This window comes from Capricornis sumatraensis, chromosome 17, assembly GCF_032405125.1.
Source record: "Capricornis sumatraensis isolate serow.1 chromosome 17, serow.2, whole genome shotgun sequence".
Lineage (NCBI taxonomy): Eukaryota > Metazoa > Chordata > Mammalia > Artiodactyla > Bovidae > Capricornis > Capricornis sumatraensis.
In genome coordinates, this window is record NC_091085.1 from 66,902,098 (window position 1) to 66,909,131 (window position 7,034).

A 7,034-nucleotide genomic window follows, 5' to 3' on the forward strand; every position below is an offset into this window, starting at 1 on the left:
GCTTGACTTCTGCTCTTTTTTTTTTCTTTTTCTGTTTTTTCTCTTGGCCTTACCTCGAGGCATGCAGGATCTTAGTTCCCCAACTAGGGATCAAACTGGAGCCCCCTGCAGCCACAGAACAGTATCTTAACCACTGGATTTCCAGGTAAGTTAAAAGCTTGACTTCTGGAGTCAGCCTGCCTTGGCATGAATTCTTCCGGCCATACTATTTGGGGTACAAGCTTTCAGCTCCCCGGGTCTCAGTTTCCCTGGGACTCATGATCAACCCTTCCACGTAATGGGGCTGTTTTGAGCAGTATCTGCAAAGCACTTGGCAAAGCACCCCAGTGTGGTGGGCACTCAATAAACATTCGCTGTTACCCAATCAAATCTGCCTCCAATGTTGGAGACCCATTCAATCACTATTCAATCACTAGGACGTATGAAGTGAAATGAAAAGAAAGACCCAACCGGCTTTGGAAGCAGGCACTGAGTGTGATCATTACCCTCAGCCCAGCTGGACGGATGTGCATGCCCTCCCGAGATGCTGGGGCAAGTACCGGCTTGGCCAAAAAGTTGGTTCAGGTTTTTCCATACCATCTTACGGGAAGCCCCACATGAACTTTTGGGCCAATCCACAGTAAAAAGCAATCCAACTTCTCCCCCACTTCTCACAGGATCCCCTTTGGGGGAGGGGATGCTCCCAACTTGGGAGGAGGGGACAATCTCCTAGGTCTGACTTCCCCAGAGAAGCAGATATGGGGGGCAGTCCTGAGACTTGATGGAGGGACAGGACCCTCAGTCCTCTGAATCCCTGTATCAGTCAAGAGGCTTTGGGGATGAAGAAAGAAAAAATCTATACGCTGGGAGGGGCTTCCCAGGTAGCTCAGTGGTAAAGAATCCACCTGTCATACAGGAGATGCAGGTTCAATCCCTGGGTTGAGATCTCCTGGAGAAAGAAATGGCAATCTACTCCAGTATTCTTGCTGGGGAATTCCCATGGACAGAGGAGCCTGGCGAGCTCTGAAGAGTCAATCACAACTTAGTGACTAAACAACAATGAACATACCTGGGGAGGCCCCTCACCTGGACTAAGGTGGGTGCTCTTAGCCCTGATGGCAGTCGGGGGCTGGACCTCTCTACCACACCACAGACCTTGACCCTGGACATTTTTAAAGACAGAGGGACAGTCCCCATGCCCAGGGCCCCAGCAGCCTCCCTGGCACAGTGGTCTACAGAGGAAGACTGAGAGATCCCTTTCATTGTCTTGTTTTTCTATCTTTCATGTTCAGTCAAATCCAACTCTGCAGCCTCAAGGACTGCAGCCCACCAGGCTCTTCTGTCCATGGGATTTTTCAGGCAAGGATCCTGGAGTGGGTTGCCATTTCCTCTTCCATTTTCTTTCTTTAATAGAAATTTTCCTACTCCATTTTCTATCTTTAATGCCGAGTCTAACACTTTGCATGTAACAGATTCTCAACAAATACTGAATGTGAATTCACATGTGTATGCTGCAGTGAGTATTGTGTGTGTGTCTGGTGAGCTTCCAGGAGGGTGTGTGCAAACATACGTGATGAAGATGCTTGCATCTTGGGAAGGTTGCATGACCCTGTTCACGCTCGTGTGTGCAGGCAAGGGCGTCCCTGAAGCTGGACACAAAGTCCCTTGAGGGCCTGAGGAGTGTCCCCAAGACCCTGCCTGGGGACAGACACACCCTCAGATGCCCACCCTAGAGGTGGCAGGATGACATTTAAAAATCGAAGATAGGGTATGCTGGGGTTGGCAGGTCATTTAAACCACTGACAGAAAACACTTTATCTGGAAAAGAAACTAACCCCTAAAGACCCTTATGCTGGGACCTGGAGTGGGCAAATGTCCCCTCACCCTGGACCAATCGGGCCAGGACAGCCAAGGACCCACCGCACAGTAGACCTCAGATCCCTGCAGCCACGGAGAATTTGCGTCAATGCGGTATTCTGTCCCCTGTTGGCTACAAGTCTCATCGACCAGTTGGATCATCGGTCTCTGCTCAGTGTCTGTCTCTCTGTCTTTGTCTCTTTGTCTCTCCAGGTCTGTTTGTTTCTCCCACTCTCAATGTCTGTCTATCCCTGTATCAATTCTGGGTCTTCATTTTCTCTCCACTGTCTCTCTCCCTGCCTCTCTTGGTTTATGCTTCCTTCTCCGTCTCTCCGAGTCTATTTCTCCGTCTCTCCCTCCCTAAGTCTCTCTCCTCTCTGCTTTCTCTCTACCCAGTGTTTCTCTATATGCGTCAATCTTCTTCCGTGTGTTTCTCCTTCCATCCACCACCCTCCCAGCCTGCCTCCCTCTCTCCTCTGTGCGTTTCTCTCTCCTGATCTCGGTGCGTTCATCTCTGCCCCCTCAGCCTGGGTCTCTCTTCTGTGTGGGTTTGTGTCTCTGCATCTCCCTGCGCCCCCCCGCCCCTCCCCCGCGCCTCCCTGGGAACCCGCCCCACCACGCGTGCCTGCGGATCGTCACTCAGCGGCCCTGCCCGATCCAGCGCGCGGGGCCCCTTTGTTCGCAGCTCCCTCCTCCTACACTCCCCCCACCCCGGCATCGCCCTTCAGGCCCCGCTTTCCCTTCCTTCTTCCCAGCCCAGGAAAGCTGGGCCATCTCTCCAGCCCACGATGCGGAAAAATGCGCCTCCACCCCGGGAGCGCCAGGGCACAGGGAGGCTGAGTCTGGACCACCCCGACGACACCATTGTGGGGGAAGGGAGGCGCCATGAAGGAGACACCCCACCACCAGCGCTTCCTCTGCCCCAGTCCCTCGGCACAGGGAAGCGGGGAAAGGCTAGTTCCAGGCCTTCTTAGGCGGGATCTCACCCTTGACTCTCACCCTGACTCCATCCCTGATTCGAGTGGCCTTGACCAAGCAGAGCCCCTCTCTGGGTCTGTAAAATAATACCCCAGGCCTCATCTGACTCTAACGGAAGGCACAATGGTTCTATCCACTGCCACCTACCCCTGCCTCCAGCCTCCCTCGGTGGAGTGTCTGGTTCCCTGTGTAGTTGATACATTGACGGAAACCTGGGTCCCAGGATCCTCGCATCAGCTGGGTCCTCAGGCTGCCTACATCCGCCTCCCTGGGCACTAGCACCCACCTTAGCACACACCTTATCCTCCCAGCTCCTGGAACAGAATAGGAAAGTCTGAGATCTCTGTAATGAAATACTTCGCTGCCCCAGGGAGTCACCAGGAATGGAGATACCAACATAAATCAGCCCCCAAAGCAGCCATCAGCACCTTTCTGGGGCTGTGGATCCCAGCCTAAGGAATAGCCCTCGATCCGGGAACAACCCACTTCCTGGGGTATTCTGTGTCCCAGGTGTCTTTGGGTGTCTGTGATCACATCAAGGATGATCCAGTTCAGTGTCAGATTTAGGGCAAGGAGATGGGAATTCTCTCCGCTGTCACAGTGCCTGCTCCCTCGACCTCCTCTCTCTGCCCTCTTTTTTTTTTTTTTTTTTTTAATCTTTTGGCTGCCCTGCGTGGCATGTGGGATCTTAGTTCCCCAACCAGGGATGGAACTCTCGGCCCCTACATTGGAAGCACAGATTCTTAACCACTGCACTGCTGGGGAAGTCCGTCTGCCCTCTATTCTTACCTGTCTGTCTCTGGGCCACTTACTGGCCGAGCACCTTGAGCAAATGTCTTCACGTCTCTGACTCTCAGTGGTATACAGTAAATTGCAATACAGCTGACTTACTGTGCTGCTAGAAAAAGTGTAGCTCTAGCACTAATAATAATAATAGAAGAAGGGAGAGGAGGGGAGGCTGAGGAGAGGAGGGGTGTACCATGTCTACGTGGGCCTTAAGTATTCACATAAGTCACTCTGGCTGGATATACATTCAGGCCTTAGCACACAGAGCTACTGGGTCTTAGAGACCCTCCAGGCCAAAGCTAATTACTCCAGCCCAGACCTTCACCCTCCAGCCCCACCCTGCCCCCCAATATCACCCTTGGCTCAGTGGTCCCAAGGGCAGGAGGCCTCAGAGGAATCCCATCCCTGGGATTAGAACCCACTTCTCCTGTAGAAGCCCATATACTCCATCCTTGGGCTGCGATCAAGAAGCCTTTGGGGAACCTCCCTTGTGGTGCAGTAGTTAAGACCCCATGCTTCCAATGCAGGGGACATATGTTCAATTCCTGGATGGGGAACTGAAGTCCCACATGCTGCATGATGAAGCCAAAAATTAAAAAAAAAAAGAAGAAGAAGAAGCCTTTGGGCTGTCAAAGAAAGAGCATTTCTTCAGGCATCCAGGGAGCACCCCACTGCCACCCCCTCTCCAAAAGCATGGGGAGCCGGCTTTCCTAGAACCCTGGGATTGGGAACTCTATCTGCTTGGTTCTGAATCTGTTTTTTGGTTGTGACCTGTGTGAGTATCTACGAACATTATGATCACCGATGACTCAGCAACTGCACACTCTAACCCCTGTACTGCCATGATTTTGCAGTTGGAGCAACTGAGGCCCAGAGAGGTTGAGCAACTTCCACAAAGTCACACAGTAAGCTGAAGGCAAAAGGAAAAACCCAGGTCTGTCTCAGGCCCTTCCCTCACTTCCTCCCTCAGGGCTGTGGCAGGCACTGTGGTATGGGAAGGAGATCCTGAGGCCCAGAACCAGGGGGTTCCGCCTCTGTTTACCCTCCTGACTCGATGTGGGATTGTAGGACATCCCCCACCCCTCTCCAGGCCTGTTTCCCCACCTGGATGCCGGCTGCGCCAACTGTCCTGAGATCCTCTCATTCTGGGCTGTAGCTCATTTCAGATAAAATCAGAACCTGCTTCCACCAGAATATGCCACATTTACATGAAGTGAGTCCCCACTAACAGCCTCCTTCCTTCTGGAGGGTGTCTAAAGCCAGGAATTTACTGGCTGTGTGACTCTGAAAAAAATGACTTAACTTCTCTGTGCCTTTTAAAGGGACTAGAACCATATATTATGCATAGCATAGTAAGTGCTCAATAAACAATGTCTGGTATCATTATTTTTACTCTGATTATCGACACCTGATCTCTGCTTCCCTTACTTTCAACGTCTAGACCTCCAGCCCTCAGCGGCCTCTGCCACCAGCTCAGTCCTCAGACCACAGAGAGGTAGGTGAGAGACCGTGGGTGGAGAGCCCGCAGTGTAGACTTGTGCCGCTGGCGAACTGCCCAGAGCCACGGCTGTACACCCTAGTGGTGACCACCTTTGAAGTTACTGCCTTATGTAACCCTTGTTCCACCCCCATCCTCCTGTTTGCCTCAGCGTGACCCTGGGGAGGAAAATGCAGCCTAGGGTCAGTAATCCTGGGATTTCTTTCATGTGACTCAGAAGAGGGCTGGGAAAGGCTCTCCCAGAGGCAGGATACTGATGGTTAGGAGTGCCTGCCTCTGAGTTCACCTCCTGACTCCGGTCTCCCTTGGTATGTGACTTGGGGCTGGTGACAACGTCTCTCTGCCATGACACTTTACTGTCATGTGTTAAGAACATAGTTCATACAGTCACTGTGACGAACATTTGGGAGAAATGAAAAAGCCAGTGGCTTAGAATGCTGCCCTGCACAGAGTAGGTACTTAACAAAGGAAGGGCAGTTGTCTTAAGTAGTTACTGACATAAGCCAGAAGTCCAGAGAAGTATCGTTATGAAGAGTGTTCATTCAAACTAAGACATGAATCCCAACAGGATGGGATGGGAAACCAACCTCAGCCTCAGTTTTCCTCATCTGTAAAGTGGGGATAATCCCACCTTGCCAGGAAACCAGCTGAAAATTGAAAGCAGGCTGTTAACAGAGAGAAGGTGCCAGTTTCCATCACCGTATCTCTAATCCCCTGTGCACCTCCTCTATCTTCACTCCCAAGACTTCAAATATGGATTTGGGGTGTTTACACACGCATACCACATCGTATTCCTCAAAAAGAGGGGCCACGGGGCCAATTATTCAAATATTTCCCTTCTCCCAGTCCATCCTTGCCAACCATTGATCGGAAGGCGTCTGCTGAAGGGCTCCAACCCAGCGGAACTCTCGGGGTAACCGCCTCCGCCCACCCTTGCGGGTGTAGACCCTGATTCCCGGGGATAAGAGAGAGGAAGAATGTTTGTACAGCCTTCAAACGACTTGGCAGCCTGCAAGAGGGAAAAGGCCGCTCCGGGGAGAGTTCAAATTGAAATTACACGGAGGGAAGAACGTGCAGATCAGCTCTGAAGCTCATAAAACAGCGAGGTGACTGAGAACAAACACTTCTCCAGAAGGAAAATGGAAAAGTTCGTAAAAGGCACTTTTCAAAGCCTGGCAGAGATGGGGTAGGGGGGCCGCGGGGGAGGGGGTGAGCCAAGGCCCCCGGGCAAGGCCAAGGCCCCTCCGGCTGTTCGGACCTGGGGTCTGGGAGGGGGGAAACTGGCCCAACCTCCATCTCCTCCAACTGGGGAGGTCAGAGTTCTCTGGTTCCCTCTCCTTCCATGAGCTTGGCCCGCTGGAAACGAGAGGAGATGGGGAGAGTGGTCCGATCTCGAACCCAAGCTGGGTCTGGGGTCCTGGGGAGGACCCTCCCCACTGGATGTTGCTGGCAGAGAGGTAACAAAAGTTCAGTCCTGAAAGGCAAGCAAGGGGGAGAGCACTCCATCACTGATATTCACTGGAGATCGGGTCATTGTTTGGATTTTACTCAAAGAACATTTGGAACACAACATTGCAATTCAACTATACTTCAATAGAAAATAATTTTAAAACAAAGAGCACTTGGAATGCCTATTGAACCCTCCAGAGGCAAGAGAGCCCACCTCCCAACCCTCCTCCGTCCCCTATCCTCCCATCCTCACCCTTTTCTTTCACCTGGGAGAAGGCCAATGTCGACCTCTAACCCCAGGCGGTGCGCCCTGCGCTCCAGGACTGGGTCCCCGCCGCCGTGCCCGGGCTCTCCGAGTCAGGGCCCCCGCGCTCAGCCTCCTGTGCAACTCATTAATTCTGCAAACACCCGGGTTATTCGCCAGACGCTTTAAGGAAAAGCCTGGAAGTTAACCTCACGCCCCTCTCGCACTGCCCGAAGGCACCAC